The sequence below is a fragment of the Triticum urartu genome, chromosome 4A (genome assembly GCF_056163025.1).
Source record: "Triticum urartu cultivar PI428250 chromosome 4A, HENAU_Tu73, whole genome shotgun sequence".
Lineage (NCBI taxonomy): Eukaryota > Viridiplantae > Streptophyta > Magnoliopsida > Poales > Poaceae > Triticum > Triticum urartu.
Genome location: NC_141876.1, coordinates 57,734,985 through 57,761,285, shown reverse-complemented (window position 1 = coordinate 57,761,285; position 26,301 = coordinate 57,734,985). Strand labels below are relative to the sequence as shown.

At 54.7% G+C, this 26,301-nt stretch overlaps 1 pseudogene; it reads right to left on the bottom strand.

Annotated features, from left to right (window-relative positions):
- Positions 1–6,656: 6,656 nt before the first annotated feature.
- LOC147974750 (uncharacterized) lies at positions 6,657–11,565 on the bottom strand (annotated as a pseudogene).
- Between the last annotated feature and the right edge of the window lie 14,736 nt (positions 11,566–26,301).

Sequence of the window (26,301 nt, the reverse complement as noted above, 5' to 3'; positions counted from 1 at the left end):
CTGGTGCGCCACTAGTACCACGCCACTAGTATTATATACTAATGGCGCACCACTGGTGCGCCAGATACTAATGGCGCACCACACCGTGCGCCATTAGTATAGACCAACATGCGCCATTAGTATGCCTCCCAGGGGGCATATTTACCCATGTGCTTTGGCATACTAATGGCGCATTGTGGGGTGATGCGCCATTAGTATCCTTTGGCATACTAATGGCGCACTATGTAGTGATGCGCCATTAGTATCCTTTGGTATACTAATGGCGCACTGTGAGGTGATGCTCCATTAGTATGAATATTAGGTTTTATTTTTTTTACTTTTCTGATTTTTGCACAGGATACAAAATATATTATTGGACAGAATATAGATAGCACCACACAGCAACAGCAGATTCATCGAATACAATAGAAGATTAGTCTCTGAATACAATTCATCATATTAGTCTCCGAATTCAAAAGACCGAACAAAGATAGAACATTACAAGTCTCGAGACCGCGAGTAGCAAGTTTGTCTTCACATTACAAGTCGATATCGATCATCTAAACTACCATCACATAGAAGAGAGCTGCGGTCATCACGATGAGCATCATCGTGATGAAACTGGTCTTCATCCGGTTCCTCCAACGCTCCCTCCTCTCTCCCGCTAGATAGCGGGCGTATCTAGATTCCGCCTCCGCCCTAGTGGTGTACCCTTTGTAACTGTTACCGCTGAAACGGTGAACCTGTCTCCGACACTCCTCCCAGACGTCGTAGACTCTGGGAACCTTACCCTTGTACACGACATACGACGGCATCTCTATGCACAAGCCAAACAACAGACAATACATAAGCAATATATAAGTATGCAACAAAAGGATCGGAAGAGAAAAGCAAGACATTAATAGCACGATTCATGGTCCTACTAATAAATAGCATCGATTACATCTAAGTTGAACGACTGTCCTAACCAAAGAGACATACAATTCATTAAAGTTTAATTACAACATGAGCCAATCAATGTTTCAGAACTACACATAGCATCACTACTTTCGACTCGACTCATGAGATCGGAGCATGGATGAAGCCGCCGTCTGTCGTGATGGTCATGAAATCACGGGCGTTATCAGCCTGCATTTGTAGCGTTGTGTCTATCTCACTGTTGGATGGTTGATATCTGAGGTAGAACTGCCCCGAGGTATGAAGGACATCTTGATGGATGATGTCCACAAACTCCGACTGGATGTGAAAGAATTCTTGTCTGATGTCCGCATCCTGGATTGCCGACAAGCTCGCGGCCCAATCTTTGAGATTATCTGGTAGCAGAAGGTGATGATGGTCCCGTACGATCGCCCGCATGTGATGGAGGGCGTAGTAGGCATCCTTCTGACCGCCAGGCGGCTGCTTGACGCAGCAGAACTTAGTATTGTGGGCGAACACATGCCTGCCATACCTACGAACTGGCCTGGTGAAGGTGCCTCCAGATTTTGCGTAGCCGGGGAGAACATCATAAGAACTTTCTTGATATTTGTGTAGTCTATCTTGGAGTCACGATTCGGGTCGAAATACGTGGCCATGGAATATTTCGGGCTTAAGAGGATGAGTGTGCAATGTGTGTCACTGCACAAAACACGGAATGTTAGAAAAAAAAGAACGATCGAAATCTAAGAAATCATATGTTACAGGGCGGTTAGGGGATGACTCACTCGGGAAAGTAAGGCACGAGGAAGTTATCCTTGTCTGGGTTTGCCAGAATGACGCCTTCGAGGTATGAACTCGCGACTTCGCGGTCCCCAGCGCTGCCCAAGAGCTTGGCACGCATGTAGAAGGGGTCGACTATCACGATGTCCGGGGTCTTGTCTCTAATGATCTGCATCTCCATACTCAGCGAAAATAGCCGAACGAAGGTGTAGTGCAGCGGATGAAGGTTAAACATAGCAAAGATGTCATCAAACCGCAGGACGATCGTACCCCCGATGGCGCCATCCACAAAGCCCTTGCCCTCTGGCACCTTGGCCACGAAAACCGGGTATGCCACATCATTCTCTCTGAGACGCCACTTCTCCAAAGAAAGAACACTGTCATGCAGACTCCGCATAGCACCGGTTGCAGCATTGAGCATATTTGTCGGTAGCATCGCCCTACCCGCCACATGCAACCTCCTCGAGATATCCTTAGGTGAAGGTGGCCCGTCCTGAGCACGGATCGTACTCGGTGCCGGCTGGCTCGCACTGGCGCCCTTTTTAGTCTTTCGTTTATGTCCCTTCTTCTTGATCTGCTGTAATGGGACCGAGTTCTGCTCACAGACCGCCTTCTCGAGCATGTTGGGGCTGATAATATTTCGCACCTCAGCTATCTGAGGCTCGGTGAAGGCGGCAGCTGGAAGCGTCTCCTGAGAACTGAATGCTAGACGACGCCTGTTGCAATTGGGTTTCTCCGCCGTACCAGCTATATCGCGGTCGTCTTGGTTGGGTTCTTGAGAAGGAGGCCCGCAGAACTCATCACCGTACCCATGTTCGGCAAAGTACTTATCGACGTTGGTAAATGTACTGTCGTCGTTGTCGTCGTCGTCCGGATCCTGTGCCATATGCATGTCCGGATCCTGTGCCATAGGGATGTCCAGCATGTCTGGTAGCATTGCGGCATTCTTGCCATGGCTTGGCGCCGGCACGACTGGCGGTCTTGTCTGTGGGGTGGTGTCCCCCGCCCCAAAACGAATCTGGCTCTTCGGCCAAAGCAGGGGCCAGCTTACGCAGGCGCTGAGGGTCATCTCATCTTCTTCGTCGGCCCCAGCGGGTCAAATCGGAGGTAACAGCTCGTCACAGCCTGGCAGCACCCGAACCACTTCAACCTTATACACTGTGGGTGGCATCGGATTACCGTGGAACACGGGGTTGCCCGGTTGAACGATTCTGCCCTTGGCGACATTGACCAACTCGCCGCCAACGAAGTGCGGGAGAGTGCAAGGAACGTCGGCGGTGCCCTGCAAAAACATGTAAGGCGTCAGGGATGCCCAGTCAAAGGCAAGGAGATGAAGTCATCGGCCGAGAGGCTTAGTTACCGTGATGCCGTCGAGCTCGGCTAATGTCGAGGCACCACCAACGGCGGGCGTGCAACTGATGGAGGGGCGCTTGCTGGCAAGGTGTCGGCCGGCGTACACCCGAGTACATCAAGCTCCAATGCCCGTGCCGGCGCCGGAGACACCAATGGCATCGCCGGAGACACCAATGGTGCCGCCTGCGCGTTGTGCGAGTTGCTGGCCGTGAAGCTGGGAACTGGGGGAGGCCCCTGTTGGCCGCCCGCAATCCACGTCGTCATCCCATGAATCAACGTAGGCACCATGGCGTTGAGCGTCGTTCCCAGTTGTTGTTGCACTTGCTCTTGGACAATCTCCGGAATCCGCGTCACTTGTGCCTTGAGTGCTTCAACCTCACGCAACTGGCTTTCCATGCTGGTCTTTTTCTCCTTTCGCCCACCAGCGGTATAGTATGACAACCATTTTGTGGACAAGCCTTTGCCGGCCACACGACCAGCTGACGTCGGCTTACTGAGCTTATCCTTGTTTTTCATTACATTCAACGCCCTATTTAAAGGGGTGTCGAAAGGGGAGCTCTGAGACGACCCCGCGCTACTGCTTTCTTTGTTCTGCGGAAGGAACGTGAACCATTTAGAAATATTGGGGATTAATTAGAATGCAACCATATGGAGCTAATTACGCGGGGGTGTATTCCTTACCAGAACAAGCTCAAGCGCCCTGGTCTTCGGATCCGTGGTAAGCTCCTTTGTTACCGGGTCCTCCTTGTACCGGGCCCTGAGAAAGTTCCTGGTCTGCTTGTCACGGTATTTCTCGAAGCGGGGCGGTAGGCCTTGCTCGGCATGCTCCGCGTCCTCCTTGTCCCATATAGGCTCCGCCACTCTGTAACCGCCGGGACCGAGTTGGTGGACCCCTAAGTTCAACTGCCGCATTTCTTTCCCCTACTGACTTGATTCGGAGGTTGCGCTGCTCTCGCACTTGATCTTGAACTCCTTGTAGTCATCTTCGCTCATCAAAGGATATTTCGCCTTGATCTTCTCATAACTAGCACCTTTTTCAATCATTGCCTTCACCGTTCTTCTCCAAGTAGACAGGGTCGTGCTCATCCTCGTGAGGGCGGCACTATTCACTTTATTCCCTGAGAAGCGTGTGTTTGCAAACTCAGCGGGGAACTTGTATCGTTCGTGCAGCTTCGTGAAGAGGAGGCTGCGCAAATTCCCTCGATCCTTATGCCTTAGGTTCTCGGTGTTGATCGAGACGGTGCTCCAGAGAATGCACCCGAGCTGAACCGAGTACCCCTTGGCTACTTCTTTGGGCGTCGTCGGATGCCCGTCGAAGTTCACTTCAGTAAATTCCTCCTTGACGGTGCCGAGCATGCTCGGGCGCCGGTCCTTCCGTTGCCTCTTCGGTTGGCTGCCATCTGTGCATGCGCCACCATCATCAGTGGTGGCATCCTCGGCGGCACCATCAGTGGTGTCATCCCCGACGCCACTAGGGGTTGTGTAGTCAGGATCGGTGTCTTCTGTGGCGTCCTCATAGCGGTGAGGTTCTTCCTCCAACTCCTGGGACAGCTCCCAGAATTGCTTGCCGCCCGAACCGCCGGCCTCATCGTTGTGGGCCATGTTTCGCTCTAAATAGGAAAAAAGTTTGGTCAAAAAGTTGGTTATTGTCAAGGAACAAGATCATGGTCTCATCATTTAGGGTTTGTCAACACCAAGGCATCCTAAAAGCTAAGCTTTTATCATTTAGGGTTTGTCGACGGCGAGGCACCCTAAAAGCCTAAGCGTACATCATTTAGGTTCTCATCGACACCGAGGCACCCTAAAAGCCAAGGTTTTATCATTTAGGGTTTGTCGACTCTAAGTTGGGCCTAATCACTTGGCTCTATTGCCACCTATGGTTTAATGCAGCAAGAATAAAGGGGCAGTTGATCCTACTTAATTAAGTACTAAGATACCCCGGCCCATGCATTAGTAGCAAGTACCCCATATGTCCGATTTTTAGCAAAGTCATGCTAAAATTCACGGAAAATTTCAGCATGACCTTTGCTGAAAATAGGACATATGGAGTACCCGAATTTGCCGGAACGGAAGTTAATCGACATTCCGGCAAACTCAAGGGCCTCTCGAGGTACCTGCAAAATCATCACGACATGAAGGTCAGAGACAAAACCCAGCAAACTAGCACCACAATGTGCCTCTAGTTTCATATGGATGAAAATGCCACAGACCATATGGTCCTCTGCTTTCATATGGACAAAAATCAGCTCAACTTATGTGAGCTTCCATTCCAGATCTAATAGGTCACCCAACAAAAAATCATCAATAGTTTAGCAAGTCTGTAAAAACACAGAAAGAATAGAAAGTTTGCTGCCTATTCAAACACAGAAACAAAACACTACTTGAAACTTCTGCTACATTTGGACCATGGCAATTTACTTTCATGGAGCATGTGCATTGAGTCCAGAAGCAAAGACTCTACAGTGAAATGAAAAAAACCTTGGAAATATATTTATGATAACTCTGAATGGATCAAAAGGTGCAGATGCACTTGTAAAAAAAAGGTATGCATTTGCAGCAGCTTTGTTCTGATGATGACACCATTCTGTTAAGAAGGCAAGATACACATACATACAGGTAGGATCTGCAGCTATCAATTGCAATCTGACCACCATTATAACATGTGCCTCCAAAACCTAGTACTGAAAGGTGGAAGCAAGGCAGGAAAAAAGTGTTGTCGATGATGCAGAGATGGTTGGCTGGCTGGCTCCATTGACACACACAATCAATGGGCCTCCCAAATTAAACTGGCCACCCAGCCAGCTAGCTAATGATACTAGCCCATGATTATGCCCTGTTTTTAGCCATGAATTTCTCTAGAGATGATTCATGACACTGCACCAACGGTCAGAGCACATCTCTCTTTTCTTTTTGTAGCCCAAGGTATGCACCAAATAAGATCCAATTAAAAAGAAAAAAATGGAGTTGTCTGCTTCAAAAAAATATGATGTCCTAGTGTTGTAAGATGGACCAACTGTATCAAATACCACCAAAGATTATAGTTGGTAGCGATAACCAGTATCAAGTTATTCAGAGAAAAGAACATTTTGGGGAGCTTTTTTAGCATATTTGTTATGGTTCCTGTGGCAACTCTCAGCTTTCATATTCTGATGATACATGGCCATTGTCATTGAAGATGTCATGAATCATCTCTAGAGAAATTCAATCACCTAGTACTAACAAAACATCCATACATTACTAATGAATTTTGTTTCTAGGTGACAATGAAAACCTAGTACTGAATTTACTAATGAACTGATGATGCAGAGAAGCGTAGGAACAAAACCTAGTACTGAATTTAGTGCTTGCACTGAACTCTGAATACCCAGGTGATAATTAAAACTTGGACTGAAAGTTCCCTTTCCCATTCAAATTTTGTTTCTCTCACCCATACATTACTAATGCAAATGATGAAGTGTAGTGCTGCCACCAACACATGTGTTCATACTAGTACACTGAACTAAATTCAGAGTACATTCGAATACTAGTACACTATACTAGTACACTGAACTAATGCAAAGGCTTGCTAGTACTGTCGAATCAGACTGGACAGATCAAATGTGCTCTTGAGATTGAACGAGATCGATCTAGGGTTTGAGCGAGGCGCACCAGGAGACGGCGAAGACAGCGAAGCAGAGGCAGCGGGTGACGCCGGAGACCAGCAGCTGCGCGAGGAGGAGCACGAAGAAGGCACAGACGCCGTAGACGGTGGAGGCGTCAGTGTCGTAGAGGCAGTAGGAGCGCTCGCCGTACTCGTCCGGCACCACCTTGCCCTGCGAGACAGAGAAGGGGCCGTCGGCCCTGGCGCAGGCGGGGGGCAAGGGGAGGAGGAGGGTGGGAGGGTCGGGGAGGCGTACGGTGTTGCGTCGCTGCTCAACGCCGACGGCGAGGAGGAAGGCGAAGACGTTGAGGAAGATGAGGAAGCCGCCGAGCGCGAGGGAGGCCAGACGCGAGGTGGCGAACCCGGCCGCGGGCGGAGGGGGGACGGCGAGGGAGGCGGCGCTCGGCTCGGGGACGGCGAGCATGGGGAGCAGCGAGCACGGCCCGGGACGGCGAGCAAGGGGGCGGTGGTGGTCGGTTGTGGTCGGGCGCGGGTGAGATGAGGCAGGGGGAGAGATTAGAGAGAAATGTGAGAGACTGGGGATTTAGTGTGGGGGAGCTTACTAATGGCGCACCCCGCGGCGGTGCGCCATTAGTATGTTTTTTTAGATAGCAATGGCGCACCCGCGGTCGGTGTGCCATTAGTAATCATTTTTTTTATATAGCAATGGCGCACCAGCAAGAGGTGCGCCATTAGTAATCTTTTTTATATATAGCAATGGCGCACCAGCCAGAGGTGTGCCATAAGTATTTTTTTTATTTTTTGTTGCATCTAATAATTTTTTAGAAAATTAATATGAATATGAAACAGTAATATTTTTTAATAAAAACAGTAATAATTTTTTAAAAAATATCATCAAATTTATTATTTGAAAATATCATCAAATTTGTTATTTGAAAATATAATCAAATTTGTTTTTTTTGCAATTTTAGTTGCATTCATTTGTGACGGTGGAGCGGGTCGGGGAGGGTGCGGGGGGTCATCGGCGGCAGTGGAGCGGGGGAGGGGTGCGGTGGGTCGTCGGTGGCGGTGGAGCGGGGGAGGGTGCGGGGGGTCGGCGGCGGCCGGTGGAGCGGGGGAGAGGGTGCGGGGGGTCGGCGGCGGCGGTGGAGTGGGGGAGGGTACGAGGGGTTGGCGGCGGCCGGTGGAGCGGGGGAGAGAGTGCGGGGGGTGCTCGACGGCGAGGGGGACCGGATCTGGCGAGGTGGGATATCGATCGAGATGGAGGGGGATCGAGATCGAGTGTCCATGAAATTTAAAAATATTCATGATATCAAAAAGTGCCCATGAAATACAATCGAGAAATGAAGGCTACGATTTAAATACAATCGATCTTAGCTAGCTATCTGTTCACAATCTTGTTGCCCTTCTTTTTCGCAAATGGAGTTCTTCTATGGAATGGACGTCCTTTAGGTAGGGTGGTCCTGCTTCTTCTTATGGTGTATGTTGCTACTTCATCGTCGTCGTCATGTTCGATCTTCGGGTCGCCGTACTTGTCGAAGTCTTGCTCATTGGCTACTCCATCCATTCTGATGATCATCCTATTGCCTCTCCTCACGACAACATGACTGGGCTTTGACGGGTCGGTAATGAAGAAGCATTGGTCCACTTGGGAAGCCAGTACCCATGGCTCATTTTTCGCGGTGACGTTTGCGCCCGCGGTCTTGGATTTGGCTTCGGGTATAACCATGGTGGTGAAATACCGGTCTTCTTTTAGGACGCTCTTGGCCCATCTGACACGGAACATCGGGACCTTCTCTCTAGCGTAGCTCAGCTCCTAGATCTCCTCGATCCTTCCGTGGTATCTGTCCTTGTCGTTACCGGTGTAGGATTCCATCATTACCCTGGAGTTCTGATAACCATCGCTCTTCATGTCCTTGTCTTCGGTGTAGTATGTGTAGCCGTTGATATCGTACGCCTCATAGGTCATCAGGTTGTGCTCGGCGCCCTATGACAAGGCGAATATGAGTTGTTCTTCCGCGGAAGAATCCTCGTGTAAAGGGTACGACAGAAGCTTCTGCTTGAACCAACGCGTGAAACATGAGTTGTGCTCTTTGATTATATCTCCGTCCGTCCTCTGTTGGCCTCGGTCATTGTACGTCTTCTCAATAAAGGTTTTGTGCTCTACCACCCAAGGATCGACCACGTCTATGTGTTGTAGCGCGACTAGGTTTGCTCTTTCAAAGTCGGCGAGTCGACCCTCGAAGTTGACATGCATTTCGCGGCGACCCTCACGGTGACCCCATCCAGCTAGCCTGCCGAGGTGCCTGTTGACGGGCAGACCAACGGGGTTCTCGATGCCTAGATAATTCGTGCAGTAGGATATGCACTCTTCGGTCAGAAAGGCCCTGGCTATGCTTCCCTCTGGACGTGACATGTTGCGAACGTATCCTTTGATGACACCATTCATCCTTTCGAACGGCATCATGCTATGCAGGAACGTCGGCCCGAGTTGGATGATATCCTCCACGATATGGACCAGCAGATGCACCATAACGTCGAAGAATGCGGGCGGGAAGTACATCTCAAGCTCGCATAGTATCACCACGATCTCTTCCTGTAGCCTTTTGAGTTGCCTCACGCCAACCGACTTCTGAGAGATGACGTCGAAAAAGTTGCATAGGCCAAATAGCGTTTCACGGACATGCGCGTCCATGATCTCACGGATTGCAACTAGAAGCATCTGCGTCATCAGCACATGACAGTCGTGAGACTTCATCCCGCTGAACTTCTGCTTCGCTGGGTCTAGGTATCTGCTTATCTTCCTCGCGTAACCGTAAGGAAGTTTTACTCCTACGAGGCAGGTGAAAAACTGATCGATCTCCTCCTGACTTAGAGTGAAGCACGCGGGAGGGTAGTCATTTCCAGTCTTCTTGGCCTTTTTGCCTTTGCGATGACTTTTCGTGTCCTGCTTCGCCTCATCATCATCATCATCATTAGCGTGAAGCTTCTCCCTGATGCCCATTGATTTCAAGTCTGCCCTTGCTTTCGGCCCATCTTTGGTCCTCTCTCGCATGTTGAGCAGGGTACCTAGCAGACTCTCGCACACGTTCTTCATGATATGCATGACATCAAGGCTGTGAGGCACACGGTGGATCTTCCAGTATGGAAAGTCCCAGAAAACAGACCTCGTTTTCCATACCTTCAGCAGCGGCTCTGACGCCTTTCGCTTTTTTCTCGACTCTGGCGCCTTTTGCTTCTTTCAGTGGGCAATCTTTCCAATTTTTCAACAGCTCGTCTATTTCCTCACCACTCCTCGTACACGGGCGTCTTCGTGGTTCGGTTTCACCATCGAACAGATCCTTGCGTTTCCTCCACGGGTCATCGTCGCGAAGCCACCTTCGATGTCCCATGAACACGGTTTTCAAAGACCCAATATCTCTATCTAGCTGGCGATACATTGTGTCATCCGTGCACCTGGCGCATCCAGAAAATCCGTGGACCACCTGCCCCGCGAGATATCCGCAATCGATATAGTCGTGCACCGTCGTGAGCAGTGCAGCTCTCATAGGGAAATATTCTTTCTCTGCGGCGTCCCACGTATTGGCTGGTGTTTTCCACAGTGTGTCTAGCTCCTCTTTCAGCAGCCCCAGATACAGATTGATGTCGTTCCCTGGTTATTTCGGCCCTTCAATTAGCATACTAATGTGAATGTACTTCCTCTTCATGCACAACCAGGGGGGAAGGTTGTACATCCACACAAACACAGGCTAGGTGCTATGTGTGCTTCTCTGGCTGCCAAACGGATTGACTCCATCGGTGCTCGCGCCCAGCATGATGTTCCTTGGATCCTTCCCAAATTCTGGGTGTTCGAAGTTCAACGCTTGCCACTGGCTCCCATCCTTAGGGTGACTCAGCATTTTGTCTTTTTTATTTATCTCCGGATCATTTGCGTCATCTTCTCGCTTCTTCTCCTCCCTATCCGCGTGCCAACGCAGGAGCTTTGCTACCTTAGGGTCCGCGAAATACCGCTGCAGACGAGGAGTGATCGGAAAGTACCACACCGATTTTCGAGGAGCTTTCTTCCTCTTCTTGTATCGAGTGACGCCGCACACCGGACATATGGTAGACTCCGCGTGCTCATCCCGATAAATGATGCAATTGTTCATGCACACATGGTATTTCACGTGCGGTAAATCCAGAGGACACACGATTTTCTTCGCCTCCTTGAAACTGGTCGGGCACTTGTTCCCCTTGGGAAGACGTTCGTGCCAGAATGACATGTTCTCGTCGAAGCATGCGTCGGTCATTTTGTGTTTTACCTTCATCTCTAGAGCCATGAGCGTTACTTTCAGGCGGGTATCCTCGGGCATGCATCCTTCATACAGTGGAGTAACCGCGTCTATCTCCAGTTGATCCAGCTTGGCTTTCTCTCGGGCGGCAGCTCTTGCGTTATTCGTCTGCTTGAGAAGCAGCTCTTCAATATGAGGGTCATGCACCCAGCCCATCGATGGTCCATCATCATCTTCTCCGCCGGCATCTTCATCTTCATGATCATGCCCTTCGTCTGCTCCGGCATCTTCCTCATCATCATGTCCGACATCTTCTACATGATGACTGTGTACAGCATCACCATCGTGATCATGTCCTGGAGATTCTTTGTCTTCTTGCCCGCCTGAGTCGCGGTGGTTGTCTTTCTCCCCTTCCTCATTTCTTGCCCGGCCCCCATGGACGACTTCATAGTCATCTTCATCACCTTGCCACCGATAGCCATCCATGAAACCACGCAAGAGCAGGTGGTCCCGCACCTGCCTGGAATCCGGGTCTGCAATAAGGCTCTTCAGCTTGCATCTTCGACACGGACATCTTATCTCTGTCTCATTCTTTTGAAGCATCTCGGCCTTCGCGGAGCTCAAAAACCTATTCACGATGCCTTCGGTCATCGTGCGGACCATGGTCGCCTGCGGGGTAGAGCAAAACGATATTTTAGAACCAAGAAAAAATTTGGCATGACTTTCCCTTAAAATAGGACCAAAAAGAATGCATAGTGCCAAAATTCTCGCCGAAACAGAAATGAATCAACATTCCGGCAAAATATTGGCAACTATCGCATTTCAAATACCGGTACCTGCAAACACAAACATATATGCAACACCACAAACATACATAGATCTAGCTAGGCCACAAAAAGTGCATGTGCACGTTGTTGGAGCGAGCTAGGGAGAAAAAAGTAGATCTACAACATAAAGATAGCTTTCCCCTTACTTACCTATCAAAAAGGTAATTTAACCACTTAATTTTGATGAATCTATGGTGCAAATGAGGTGAGGAGGAGGAGGCAGCCGACACAAGCTTGGAGAATGTCGGAGTAAATAGCCATGGGTAGCCTAGCCGGCTTCCCCTGGCCCTTCTGAAAAAATTACGAGCCTGTCCGGCTCTCAAGAACCCAAGACATGGGGCCGCCTTCCCCTTGCTGGCTGTCATCCAGGCCGGCTTTCGGAAGGCGGCCCGACTTTAGCCCTCATGAAGAAAGCCACGGCAGGGCCGACTTCGGGAAGCCGGCCGCGAGAAGGCCGACTCCAAGAAGCCGGCTCCCATAAAGTGGTCGAGACCGTACCCTCAAAGTTTGCATCCACCTAGCGGCGATATGACGGGGCGTGGCTATAGTGGAGCCTGCCACCCCCGAATCCTGGAGCACGCCTGGCACAGTGCGCCGTACGGAGTGGGCATGACCCGTCCGGCGCGGCACTGTTGCCATGTTGACCCTGGTGTCACCCACGACGGGCCGCTAGCGCGGCCCACAGACGGTGGGCCCCTTCGGGCAGAGAGACACCCGAAGGTGGCCACGCCTCCCCCCAGTCGGCCCAAGACAGAGCCGGCTCCCCGCAGCCGGCTTGCCACCACCCTCGAAGGAGACGCCCCATTAAGAAGACAAGACGCGATGAGGCTACAGCGATCGCCCGACGGGCGGCGGCACTGTAGCCGCGCCTACCACGATGAAGCCCACGTCACCAAGATGAAGCCACAGTGATCAGCCGCCGACCAGGTCCTGGATAGTGGGGCCTGCCTGTCGACCAAGGGGGCGGCAGCCGGCGGGACCCACCAGTCGGCGGGCCCCAGCAGCCGGCGCAGAAGCCGGCGAGCGCAGTCACAGACGGATGGGCCCCGCGCCTAGTCGGATTACCATTGTACCCCCGGGGGGTAGGCCTATATAAACCCCTGGGGCAGCCATGCAAAGGGTTCGACCCCCTGCTAGCCCTAGACACCCCACAAGGAGAAGAAGCAGACTAGCCGTGCCCTTCTTCCTCCTCCCACCGAACAGCTCAAGGAGCATTGTGTAGCAACTTGTCCATCTAGTGATCATGTGGACACCCCGCAGAGCAGCAGTAGGGGTGTTATCTCCACGGAGAGCCCCGAAGCTGGGTAAGATCCGCCGGCGTGCATGTCTTCACCTTATCCCGTTTCCAGGCACCGACGACGTCTTACTGGCTCCCACAATGATAAGCCACCCGTTGGCATATGTCGCACCTACCACCCGACATTTGGCGCCCACCGTGGGGCCAGGTGCACCGTCGTCCGGAGACCTGTTCTGGACGGGAACCCTCTTCCTCCCCCGCGAGCGTAGCCAGCCCGGCACGCCCGATGGCGCTTGCCACGACGCGCTGCAAGGCGTCACCAACGCCTGCGCAGCAAGCAGCCTCGCTGATCTCCTCGACAAGACCCTCGTCTCCGACGAGCTCGCCTCCGATGCGGGCACCGACCACCTCGCCGGCCTCCTAGGCCAGCTCCACGTCTCCAGCGAGCCCGCTGTGGATCTGGAGTCGGTTGGCTCCACCGATCCGATGCCTGTCGACTCCGACACGGCCTCGTTCGACACCTTCCCCACCAACGTCGCGATCTACAACGACCCGCTTCCCTGAGACGGTGGCTGCGACGCTGTCACCACCGAGGTGATGGTCATCGGCCACGACGGCGCTGCTGATGAGAGCACCCACGACGCCCCGCACGCGGCGGCCCACGACTTGTCCACCCCCCTCCCGGCTGATGCCGACGACGAAGCACTAGAGGTGCGCCGCCTCGCCCTCCTCGCAGAGGGCCGGAGGCTGGCTTCCGTGAGACGCCTCACTGAGGCCTACCAGCGCGAAGTTGACCGCGCCGCCTTCGGCACGCCGGCCCCGGGCGGGCCAAGCCGGGCCGGCTTTGTCAAGCAACGCGGCGCCGTCATCGCCGACACGCTGGGAGTCGACCGCCGAGTCTACGCCACTCCACTCGAGAACCTGCGCGCCGCCCGGGCGGCCGTAGACGAGCTGGACGGACTGGGGGCCGAAGAACTTCCCCACATGGCCCGACGCATCCAACAGCTGATCGATGCAGCCGCGCAGCGGCACGAAACCGACGCCCGCGCGGAAAGCCCTCCCCCGCGCCGAGATCACGGCGCGACGTCCCGGACGCCGACTGCGGGCAGAGACCGCGCGCGACGCGAGAAAGAGCCGGCTGCCAGCAGAAGCCAAACCCGAATCTCCATCGAGCGAGACGCGGATGGCCATCCCCGAGCCATGGAATGGCGGGGCAACCCGCCTCCGCCTCAACCCCGTGGAGAGAGATATCCCACCCCGCCGCCAGTGGTGCACCCGACTCTCAGCGGCCGACTAGGTCGCCGCGAAGGAGTCGGCGAGAACGACGCCCGCCATTGGATCGACCGCCTGGCGCGATCCCTGGCATTGAAAGAAGAAGACGATGTCGGTCCGCCTTGCTTCGGCCCCCGCATCCGCGACGAGCCCTTCCCCAAAGGGTTCTCGCTCCCAAGAGACACGCCCAAGTACAACGGCTCCGTGAAGCCGGAAGATTGGTTGATCGACTACTCCACGGCGCTTAGCATAGCCAACGGCAACCGGCGCGTTGCCATGAAGTACGTGCCCCTCATGCTGCAAGGCATGGCGCGGACCTGGCTCAACAGCCTCAAACCGCGCAGCATCAACAGCTAGCTAGATTTAACCGAAGCTTTCATCCGCAACTTCACTAGCACCTACAAGCGGGCCCCCAAGCCCAGGCAGCTCTCCTTGTGCGTACAAGGCCCCGCCGAGTCCACTCACGACTACCTCACACGTTGGGCCGAGCTCTGCAACTCTTGCGAAGGGGTGCACGAGGTGCAAGCCATAGAATACTTCACAGCCGGATGCCGAGAAGGCACCCTCCTCAAGCACTGGCCGACTTCCTCGTCGACTGGGCCGAGACCCAGTACCTGCCGCCGGCTCCCGACTCCACCCATTGGCGCATGCACTTTGACAGGTCCAAGATGCGCACCGGCTTGGGAGTCGGCTTCGTCCTTACCTCTCCCAAAGGCGACAAGGTCAGATACACGCTACAGATCCACTTTGCCACCTCCAACAACGTGGCCGAGTATGAGGCGCTCATACACGGGCTCCGGCTTGCCAAAGAACTCGGCATTCGCCGGATCCTATGTTATGGCGACTCTGACCTGGTGGTTCAGCAATCATCCGGCGACTGGGACGCCAAGGACGCAAATATGACAAGCTACCGCTTCCTGGTCCAACAACTCAGCGGATACTTTGAAGGATGCGAGTTCCCCCACGTACCGCGAGCCGACAACGAGCCAGCCGATGCCCTGGCTCGAATAGGCTCTACTCGGCAAGCAATACCAACCGGCGTCGCTCTACAACGCCTCCTCAAGCCATCTATCAAGCCGTCTCCAGAGTCCGACTCCATCTTCGTGCCGCCTGACCCCGATGCGGCCGGGTCCGGCTCGAAGAACCAAGCAGGCAACCCCGAGACTCCGTAGCCGGCCCGGGGACTTCGGCAACCGGCTCGAGGACTGCCACACCCGGCTCGGGGACTGCGGTAGCCGGCCCGGGGACTGCACCAGCACAACAACCGGCGGCCGACTCCAGCATTTCACCACCCAGCCCGCCCACCCTGGTGGCAGTAGCCACATTGGCAGTAGAAGAAGTCGCGGCTCCGTCATGGGCTCAGTCCATCCTCAACTTCCTCGTAAACCAAGATCTGCCGGCTGACGAAACAGAGGCAAGACAAGTCCAACGTCGAGCCGGAGCATACACAATCGTCAATAGAGAACTCGTCAAACGCAGTGTCACTGGAGTCCTCCAACGGTGCGTCGAGCAAGAGAAGGGCATCGCAATCCTCAGAGACATTCACCAAGGAGAATGCGGCCACCATGCGGCATCAAGATCACTCGTCGCCAAAGCCTTCCGCCATGGTTTGTTTTGGCCGACTGCTTTGGATGACGCCAAGGAATTAGTTAAAAATTGCAAGGGGTGCCAACTCTTCAGCTCCAAGAAACACATGCCGACTTCGGCACTCAAGACCATTCCCCTCACTTGGCCCTTCGCCGTTTGGGGACTGGACATGGTGGGCCCATTCAAGACGGCGCGCGGCGGCATGACGCATCTGCTCGTCGCCGTGGACAAATTCACCAAGTGGATTGAAGCAAAGCCGATCAAGAAGCTGAATGGGCCGACTGCTGTGACGTTCATCGCAGACATAACAACTCGGTACGGCGTGCCACACAGCATCATCACCGACAATGGCACGAATTTTGCCAAAGGAGCCTTGGCACGTTTCTGCGCAGCCCAAGGTATCCGGCTGGACTTAGCATCCGTCGCCCACCCGCAGTCAAATGGCCAGGTCGAGCGAGCCAACGGCCTCATCCTCTCCGGCATCAAGCGCCGACTAGTCGTACCACTGGAGCGTTCAGCCGGCTGTTGGCTCGATGAGCTGTCGGCTGTCCTCTGGAGCCTGCGCACTACGCCAAACAAGTCAACCGGCTTTACCCCTTTCTTCCTCGTGTATGGTGCCGAGGCGGTCATCCCAACTGACATCGAGTTCGACTCGCCTCGAGTAACCATGTACACGGAAGCAGAGGCTAAGGAAGCACAAGAAGACGGCGTCGACCTGCTGGAAGAAAGCCGGCTGTTAGCCCTCAGCCGGTCTGCCATCTACCAGCAGGGCCTGCGCCGCTACCACAGCCGGAAGGTCAAGCCAAGATCCTTCCAAGAGGGCGATCTTGTGCTCCGGCTGATCCAGCGAACAGCCGGCCAGCACAAGCTCTCGGCCCCTTGGGAGGGCCCCTTTGTCATCAGCAGAGCCTTAGGCAACGACTCCTACTACCTGATCGACGCGCAGAAGCTGAAGGCACGAAAGAAAGACGACTCCGGCAAGGAGTCGGAACGACCATGGAACGCCAACCTCCTTCGAAGATTTTACAGCTAAAATGCAGTATGTATCACGCTAACTTTTGTACTAAGTTCGAGACAATAGGCCCCCTGAGGAGGGCTCGGGGACTGCCATCTTTTATCTATGAATGAAAAGTATCATGCTTATGACCTTGTCATTTCATTTACTTGTTTCGTTTGGCACCGGGTTTGACTAGTTGGCTTGGGGACTGGCCGACTGGAGTTATATTAGAAGTCCTACCCGCAGTCAGACAAGTAGTGTGCCGGCTCCCAAGCCTTCTCTTGCCAAAAGTCGCAGTTCGAAGAACCGGCTGTCCGGCTGGCAAGAGTTAAAGGCAGGAACGGGCGCCCACACGAAAAACGGCTAGGGACTAACGGACTAGTATAACAAAAGCCGGTTTCTCTCCCACCGCTGATCGGCTACCAGAGTAGCCGGCCGGCCGGTTTCCATTCACTTCACTTCAATCCAAGAAAGCTCGAGTACTTGCCTCCCCAAAGAGGGAAGGCGGCAAAGGAAAAAGCCTAAGGATAAAAAGCATACGCGAATGGAAACCAAACATGCACATAATAATATTTACATAAAAAACCTCCAAGAGGCCAGCGTTCAACATAGTTTGGATACACCCCCAGTGGGTGGAACTGCGAAAGCTTAATAAAGATTGTTCAAAAGACAACAAGCAGGAAAAATAAGGACGAGCCGGGCTGGTCGGCGGAGACGGTTGTGCCGGCTGAAGGAGCGGCCGGCTGGCGAACCTAGGCTTGATCACCGCCTCCCGCAGAGGGCACGCTTCCGCGCGCCTCGTTGCTGGAGGCACGGTCGGCTTGAGGCCGGCCGGTTGTTCCACTAGCCGGCTCGACGTCTTCGCCATCCTCTTCTTCGTCATCCTCGCCCTCGTCGCTGGAGGCGATCTCCTCGGCCGAGTCTTCGCCCACCGCCGGGTCCAGCCCGAACCACTCCTCCGGCTGGGCAACGCCATCATCATTGATTTCGGGTGCAAAGACACTGATGTCGGTGCACTCGGCGATCGTCGAAGCACGCTGGGCGATAGCCGGCCGAACCTCCTCCAGCTCCGCGTCGGCCTCCAGCCGCCAAGTGCGCAGCTAGTCCAGGTTCAGCCCTGGGTACCAAGCCCGAACGAACTCCAATGCCCGCCCGGCTCCAAGACGGGCCGCCGACGCCTTCCAAGCTTCAAAGCGACCGACTGCGACCTCCAGACAGTCGGCCTCCGGCTTGGGGTGCGGGGGATCGTCTCGCCGGGCCAGAGGGCGACCAACACTTGCGCCCCGGCACGTTGGAGCCGGCGAAGCATCCGATGAGCCGGCTGCAACCGCGCCTGGACAGCCAAGAGCTGCTCCTCAAGAGTCCGGTTCGCGTCCGGCGCGATGTTGGCCCCCGCCTGACGGCGCGCCTTGCGATGGGCCTCGATGCTTTGGGCGGCGAAGGCGGAGTAGCTGGGAAAATAGTCTGCACAAGAAACAGGAAGCAGCACGAGTCAGGCCAGAAACCAGGCGCCAAGGGGTAGGAGAGGAGCGAGGAAGGCGGCTTACCATCGATCAAGTCCTCAATGCGGCCGAAGCCTTCATCCAGTGCTCGCCGGGTCTCAGCCCAGCTCGCCGCCTCGGTCTCAAACTCTGCCTTCAGGGCGGCCTCGCTATCCTGCGCTTTCTGCAGGGCCGCCTTGTGGCTCTTCTCTTGGTCAGCCAGCTTCTTGTCCAGGCGGTCACGCTCCTGGACCAAGGCAGCGTACTCGGCATCCTTGGTATGAAGAGCGGCCTGCGCTTCGTCGAGCTCCTTCCTCAAGTCGGCGTTGGCCCCTGAAAGCACGAAAACAAAGAAAACCAATAAGGAAAAAGTCGTCAAGGAAGATCCGACCCGACTGCTCAGCAGCCGGCCCGAATCTCGGGGACTACACCCAGTGGGTGCGCTGACGCGCCCCCACAGGAGACAGACAAAATCAAGCACTTACTTCGGCTGTCGGCCAGGTCGTCGGTCCTCCGACCCAACTCCCGAGCCTGGGAGTTGAAGGCGGCAGCATGGGAGTTATGATATTCCTGGAAGATTCAAACAGGAAGCAAAGTAAGGTAGTCATCAAGAAAGATTCGACCCGACTGCGCAGCAGTCGGCCCGAATCTCGGGGACTACACCCAGTGGGTGCGCTGACGCGTCCCCACGGAAGAAATCAAGAGACCAAAGCGGCCAAGAATGAAAGACTCACCCGGATGGCGGCCCGCGTCGACAGGAACTCCTGGGTGTACTGCTGCAGCAGGGCGGCCTGAGCTTGAAGCTGGCTCCGGACCTCTTGAGCCGCCACGTTCAGCTCGCCAGTCCCCCCGCTGGGAGTCCACTCGGACGTGGCGGTGCTGGCCGTCTCCAGAGCCTCCGCCGACTGACCGGCGCCCACGACTCGGCGTGACTCCGGCGGAGCGGCGCCTCCCCCTGCGCGCTGGCGCGTCACCGGCTGCGCCTCGAGGCCGGCTCTGTCCTCCGGCTCACCCCCGGCCGGCTCCTCTGGCGCCGCTGACGATTGGCCGCCTTGGCCCGCTCCGGTTGGCGCTGCTGGCGGCGCTCTCCTTTCGAAGGCCACGGGGTCGTCCCCCCTCTCCATCAGCGGCGGGTCTTGGACGATCTCCTCCGCCAAGGGCAATGGGGTGTCAGGGGCCACGGCTCGGAGGGGAATGGCGAGTAGCGGAGGCTGGTTGCGTGAACCCTCTGCCTCTGTCTCCGCGGTCGCCGCCTCCGCCTGGGCCTTGGCTGCCGCGTCGGCCTGCTCCCTCGCCGCCTGGGCGGCCGCTTTTTCCGCCGCCTCGCGCTCCTCCCGCGCCTCACGGGCGTTCCGCTCTGTGGCCTCCCTGAGGTCGGCGCGGGGGTCCACGCGGCGGGAGCTTGAAGAACCTCCAGTCGGCCCAACTACGGAGCTGCCCGGACCCCGCTCAAGGGAAAGCGGCGCCCTGTCCAGCAAGCGGGAAAAAGTTAAGAAGAATGCTCGAACAAGAAGAGAATGATGAAGAGCATGCGACAAGGTAGTCGACGACTTACGCTGAGACCGCCTGAGGCTGCTTCACCGCCTTACGGAAGCGGGCCGCTTTCGCGGCCGCCTCGTCTCGCTTGGTCGCCGCGGTGGAGGCTTTGGACTTCTTCGGCCGACTACCGAAGAGGATCGACGTGGCCCGGCGCTTCTGCGCGCCGCCGCTGGCAGCCGGCACGGTGGACGAGCCCGCGCCTTGATGGTCGGCCGCCGGCTGGCGACGCGGGGCGACTTCGGCTTCGGCGTCATCCGGCCAGTCCTCGAAGCTGGCGGTGAGCCTTGTGCCTCCGGGCTCGGCGTCGTCCCCCACGACGGCGTCTTCCATGGCGGCCGCCCCCAAATCCGGGTCGTTGACGTCGTCCGCCGTGCGGTCGGGGGCGTACTCGCGCTCTATCCCTGCTGCCCCAGTCGTCGGCGGAAGAAGGGGGTTCTGCCAAGAAGAACCGACCGATCAGAAGCCGGCCATCATAAAGCCGGCTACCAACAGAAATAAGAAAGAGAGGAAAGCTTACCACGGGCGGAGGGTTGGCGCGAGAATACGGCACCTTGCCGTATCGCCAGTCCTCGGCGAGCTTGCAATTAGAGATATAATTTACCATATATGATACCTCCGCATGAGGCATCTCCCTGGTGCTCAGCCGGCTTGGGTCGAAGCGGCCGCTCATCTGGCACATCATGTGGGGCCGGCTTTGGAGAGGAGATATCCGGCGCTCCACGAAGGCGGCCACCAAGTCGGCCCCGCTCAGGTTTACCGACTGGATCATCACCCGAAGCTGGGAGACGGCGGCGTTCCCGGCCTGAGACAGTGACCGGGACCGGAAACTCCATAGGGCTGCCTCCCAGCCGGCGGGCCGGCTACGTAAGCCGGCAGGTTGACGTGGTCTCCTTGCTGGGCGACGTTCTTCATGTAGAAGTACGACTTCTGCCAGATCTTCACCGACTGGATCAGGGGGATGGGCGGGAACGGATTGTTCTCGCCCGCCCTCCTCATGGCGATGAAGGCCCCGCAGGGGGCGGGCACGCCAGCGACGATGGTGCCGAGTTTGCTCTGAAAGAATTCTCCCCAGAGCTCCAGCATGGGGAGCAGCCCCAAGAAACCTTCGCAGAGAGAGACGAAGGCCGACAGCACCATCACTGCGTTGGGCGTGAGATGATGCGGCTGAAGATTGTAGAACTCGAGGAAGGAGCGCAGGAATCCGCTCGCCTGAAGGCCGAAGCCGCGCAGGAAGTGCGAGCGGAAGACAACCCGCTCGCCCTCCTCCGGCGCCGGCGAGACCTCCGTCTCTGGCGCCAGGCGGACCCGCACGAGGTTGGCATCGGGCAGGCGCCGAGTCTGGCAGAGGAACTCAACATGGTCCTCATGGACGTTGGAGCCGTCCCACGAGCTCGATAGCGCCATGGGAGCAAGACGATATGGAGGCGCGGCAGCGCTGAGACGGGAAGCTGCGGCGGCAACAAGAGGAAGAAACGAGGACGAGAAGGGGCGGAGCGAGAGAGAGCGTGCGAACCTCTGTCGCTCCCCCTCCTCCCCCTACTTATAGGCTCGCGTGGCGGAGTCGAGGAGGCACGGCGTGGGGAAACGTGGGGATCGATCGTGCCCACTCCCCCACGTCCCGCGCTTATTGCGCCTTAACGGCGAAATAAAATCGCCACGAGAAGGTGAGCGGTCCACCTGGGCCGCAGAAGATCAGTGTTCGGGCCGAGGCCTAGGAATGGCGGGCCCGGGCCTGCGGCGGTGTCCCGTCGCGTGCGTGCGCTGGTAGGGTCTCGCTACCACGTGGCCCGTGGGAGGGCCCACGGTCAGCACGCGGGTCGACCACTTTCCCGCCTTCCAGACGCAGAGCTCCCCGAAATCGGCATACACTCGCAAAGCCGGCTCTTCAGGATAGGAAGCTGACCAAGCTTCTCGTTCCTTTGTCCGCCTCGAAGCTCGATCAGCTTCGGGGACTACTGTCGGAGTAAATAGCCATGGGTAGCCTAGCCGGCTTCCCCTGGCCCTTCTGAAAAAATTACGAGCCTGTCCGGCTCTCAAGAACCCAAGACATGGGGCCGCCTTCCCCTTGCTGGCTGTCATCCAGGCCGGCTTTCGGAAGGCGGCCCGACTTTAGCCCTCATGAAGAAAGCCACGGGAGGGCCGACTTCGGGAAGCCGGCCGCGAGAAGGCCGACTCCAAGAAGCCGGCTCCCATAAAGCGGTCGAGACCGTACCCTCAAAGTTTGCATCCACCTAGCGGCGATATGACGGGGCGTGGCTACAGTGGAGCCTGCCACCCCCGAATCCCGGAGCACGCCTGGCACAGTGCGCCGTACGGAGTGGGCATGACCCGTCCGGCGCGACACTGTTGCCATGTTGACCCTGGTGTCACCCACGACGGGCCGCTAGCGCGGCCCACAGACGGTGGGCCCCTTCAGGCAGAGAGACACCCGAAGGCGGCCACGCCTCCCCCCAATCGGCCCAAGACAGAGCCGGCTCCCCGCAGCCGGCTTGCCACCTCCCTCGAAGGAGACGCCCCATTAAGAAGACAAGATGCGATGAGGCTACAGCGATCGCCCGAGGGGCGGCCGCACTATAGCCGCGCCTACCACGACGAAGCCCACGTCACCAAGATGAAGCCACAGTGATCAGCCGCCGACCAGGTCCTGGACAGTGAGGCCTGCCTGTCGACCAAGGGGGCGGCAGCCAGCGGGACCCACCAGTCGGCGGGCCCCAGCAGCCGGCGCAGAAGCCGGCGAGCACAGTCACAGACAGCTGGGCCCCGCGCCCAGTCGGATTACCATTGTACCCCCGGGGGGTAGGCCTATATAAACCCCCCGGGGCACCCATGCAAAGGGTTCGACCCCCTGCTAGCCCTAGACACCCCACAAGGAGAAGAAGCAGGCTAGCCGTGCCCTTCTTCCTCCTCCCACCGAACAGCTCAAGGAGCATTGTGTAGCAACATGTCCATCTAGTGATCATGCGGAGACCCTACAGAGCAGTAGTAGGGGTGTTATCTCCACGGAGAGCCCCGAAGCTGGGTAAGATCCGTCGGCGTGCATGTCTTCGCCTTATCCCATTTCCAGGCACCGGCGACGTCTTACTGGCTCCCACAATGATAAGCCACCCGTTGGCATATGTCGCACCTACCACCCGATAGAGAAGGAGGTGGAGGGAATGAAGTGGAGAAAGTGAGTGTGTAGGTGGGGCTGTCCAAAATATCTAGCTAGTCCCAGGTTACTAATGGCGCACCATCCACTCACCTCGTTACTAATGGCGCACCAGCGTCAGGTGCGCCATTAGTAGTTTTGCAATATATATATATACTAATTGCGCACCATGGCATAGTGCGCCATTACTAGTTTAAACTAGTAATGACGCACTATGCCACGGTGCGCCATTAGTAGTTTTGCAAAAAAAAGAATAAAAAATACAGTAGTGGCGCACTGTGTGGCTGGTGCGCCATTACTAGTTAGAACTACTAATGGCACACTGTGCCTGGATACGCCATTAGTATGTTTGGAAAAATGAAGAAAAAATTTGTTACTAGTGACGCACCATGTGTCTGGTGCGCCATTAGTGTCTTCCACACTAATGGCGCATCTGCACATGGTGCGCCACTGCTATATAGTAGTGGCGCACCACATGTCAGGTGCGCCATTAGTATCCATTTCATCTATAGCCCTTTTCCTAGTAGTGAGAAAAGAAGAGGTTGACTCAGATCAGAAGGGCATAAGGTAAAGGAGTAAAAAGAGCCTTACGTTCCCTTCCACAATTAATTCCCTTATATAACTAAAGCATTTCTAGACTCAACTTCGACCAGTTTGGCTTGGTAATCCTATAGGCAGTCAAGCTCTAATACCAAAGCTGTCAGGACCCCAATCCTAAGTCACACCGATCTAGCATGTAACACTTCATATCACTTTGCGGTCCCACACACGGTATTCCCACGGGTGCCACCTTACCTGGCTCGGGACCATTTGCGCCTTTTGGCTCACGTATATGATAGTGTCGCTAGCATCCATATGACAGAGAACCCGGGCCGATATGACTAGTCGTGAACCCAAAGTGGCACTAACTTACGGGGATAGGCATACATGAAACAACATCGAACATGTCGGTCATCATCGTGTGAATCCGGGCTGTAGCAATTGGGCTAACAGGACTCCAGGAACCCGGGCTGTAGCAGGCTAGCAGGACTCCGGAAGTCACCGCGTGACATTTCCCCGAAGGGACAGACACAGGAACGAAGTGAATCACATGTCGGCCAGTCTAAGTGTTCCGGAGCAGTAGTACTAGGCTAGCAGGACTCCAGTAAACCAGGCTATAGCAGACTACCAAGGCCCAATGGAAACACCAGACTACATTTCCCCATAAGAGAGGCTACCAAGGATAAACAACTAGATTGTCGGATCCCACACATACCAAGCATTTCAATAACATACACACAATATGCTCGATATGTGCAAATACAACATGGCATCACAACAAAACTCTACGACTCAAAGTATTTATTCATTAGGCTCCGAAGAGCCAGATATTACAAACATGGGTCTCATGACCCAACATTCAGAGCATACTAGACAAAGCACATGTGGAATCTTAACATGTCTGAGTACAGACATCTACAATGAAAAAGGCTGAGAAGCCTGACTATCTACCAGATCCTGCCGAGGGCACAAGATCGTAGCTGAGGTAACAAGCTAAACGTCGGAGTCCACACGGAACTACTAGCGAGACTGACGTCTCTCTGCAAAAACATAAAATAGGCAAACGTGAGTACAAATGTACCCAGAAAGACTTACATCAGAACTAACTACATATGCATCGGTATCAACAAAGGGGGTAGTGGAGTTTAACTGCAGCAAGCCAGCTTTGACTCAGTGGCTAACCTAAACTATGACTGCAAGTAACTCTTTTGAGGTGGCGCACACGAGTCCACATATTCACCATATCAATACACCACTATGGATCCGCTCCCGTCTCCCTACGAGAAGGCCATCCATAGCACTCGCGCTTATCTTGCGAGTTTTAGAGTATCCACTTTCACTTGTCTATGAACTGTATAGGCAACCAAGTAGTCCTTTACCGCGGACGTGGCTATTCGAATAGATGATGTTAACCCTGCAGGGGTGTACTTCTTCATACACGCTCTCACCACTTACCGTCGTTTACACGACATGTACTCAGCAACCTTCAAGCGGAAGCCCAACGAGGGTGTCGTCCATGGCCTACCTAAACACTCAAGTCTCTAGTCCAGGTTTATCACCTATCCAGGTTCCATCCGCAGGGAGTCTGGCAGAGGTTTCCACATGTGGCCCTGAACGATGTGTACAGGGTTGCCGAGACACCAAACGGGCGTCTCGGTACACCGTGCCACGCTGTATCTACCGCATCATAGCCCACCCCTAGGGTCAGCGTTACGCACGGCCGCCAACACATAACCTATAAACACCAGAAACTAGTTGCAACTCCTGGACAGAGAGCTAGGGTAGTTAAGAAGCCGAGAGGGTCCATTGGTTTCGGGCCCAATGCATGGTAGCAGATGGTTCTTGAATCACACATACAGATCTCGGTGCTTAAGGACGGTTCCAATGAAACAACCCACCATGTACTCCTACATGGCCTCTCATCGATACCTTTACCAAATCGTGTTCAACACACTTAGCTCACACACAGTAGGACATGTTCACAACTTTCCAATTCATCCCCGATAATCAGACCTGACACAACTCTAAGCAATAGCAGGCATGAAAAACAAGCATGAATGAGTAGGCACATCAGGGCTCAAACAACTCCTACTCATGCTAGTGGGTTTCATCTATTTACTGTGGCAATGACAGGTCATGCAGAAGAAAGGGGTTCAACTACCCCAGCATGTAACAGTTGAATCGTTGTTGTCCTAATGCAATAAAAGAGAGTAGGAACGAGAGAGTGGGATTGTATTGGAATGAACAAGGGGGTTTTGCTTGCCTGGCACTTCTGAATATAATATAGTTCTTCATCGGTGTCATCGAACTCATCGCCGGAACCACGTTTACTGAGAGGGGACAATACCGGCAAACAAGGAAGAAACACAATCAATGCAATGCAACAATATGATGCATGCTCATGACATGGCAATATGTTGTTGACTGAACTAATGCAACTAGCAACATATTAAATGAAGTTGGTTTGAACCAAAGGTTCAAATTCAAACTCCATATGTGCTTTCTTAAATACCATTTAATTGAATTGTCCTAACCAGAGGACATAAGTTGCTCTAACATGCATGTAAATGCCATAAACAGATTCTTTGGATTTTTCTGATCATTTTTCATATATAAATTGTTTGATTTGGAGCTACGGTTGATTTTCTATGATTTTTAGAAGTTTTGGCTATTTTCTGGAATTTCCTGGATAAAAATAAATCTAGAAAACACTTATTGCGTCAGCATTGCGTCACTGTGACGTCAGCAGTCAACAGGGCCGGTCCAGGTCA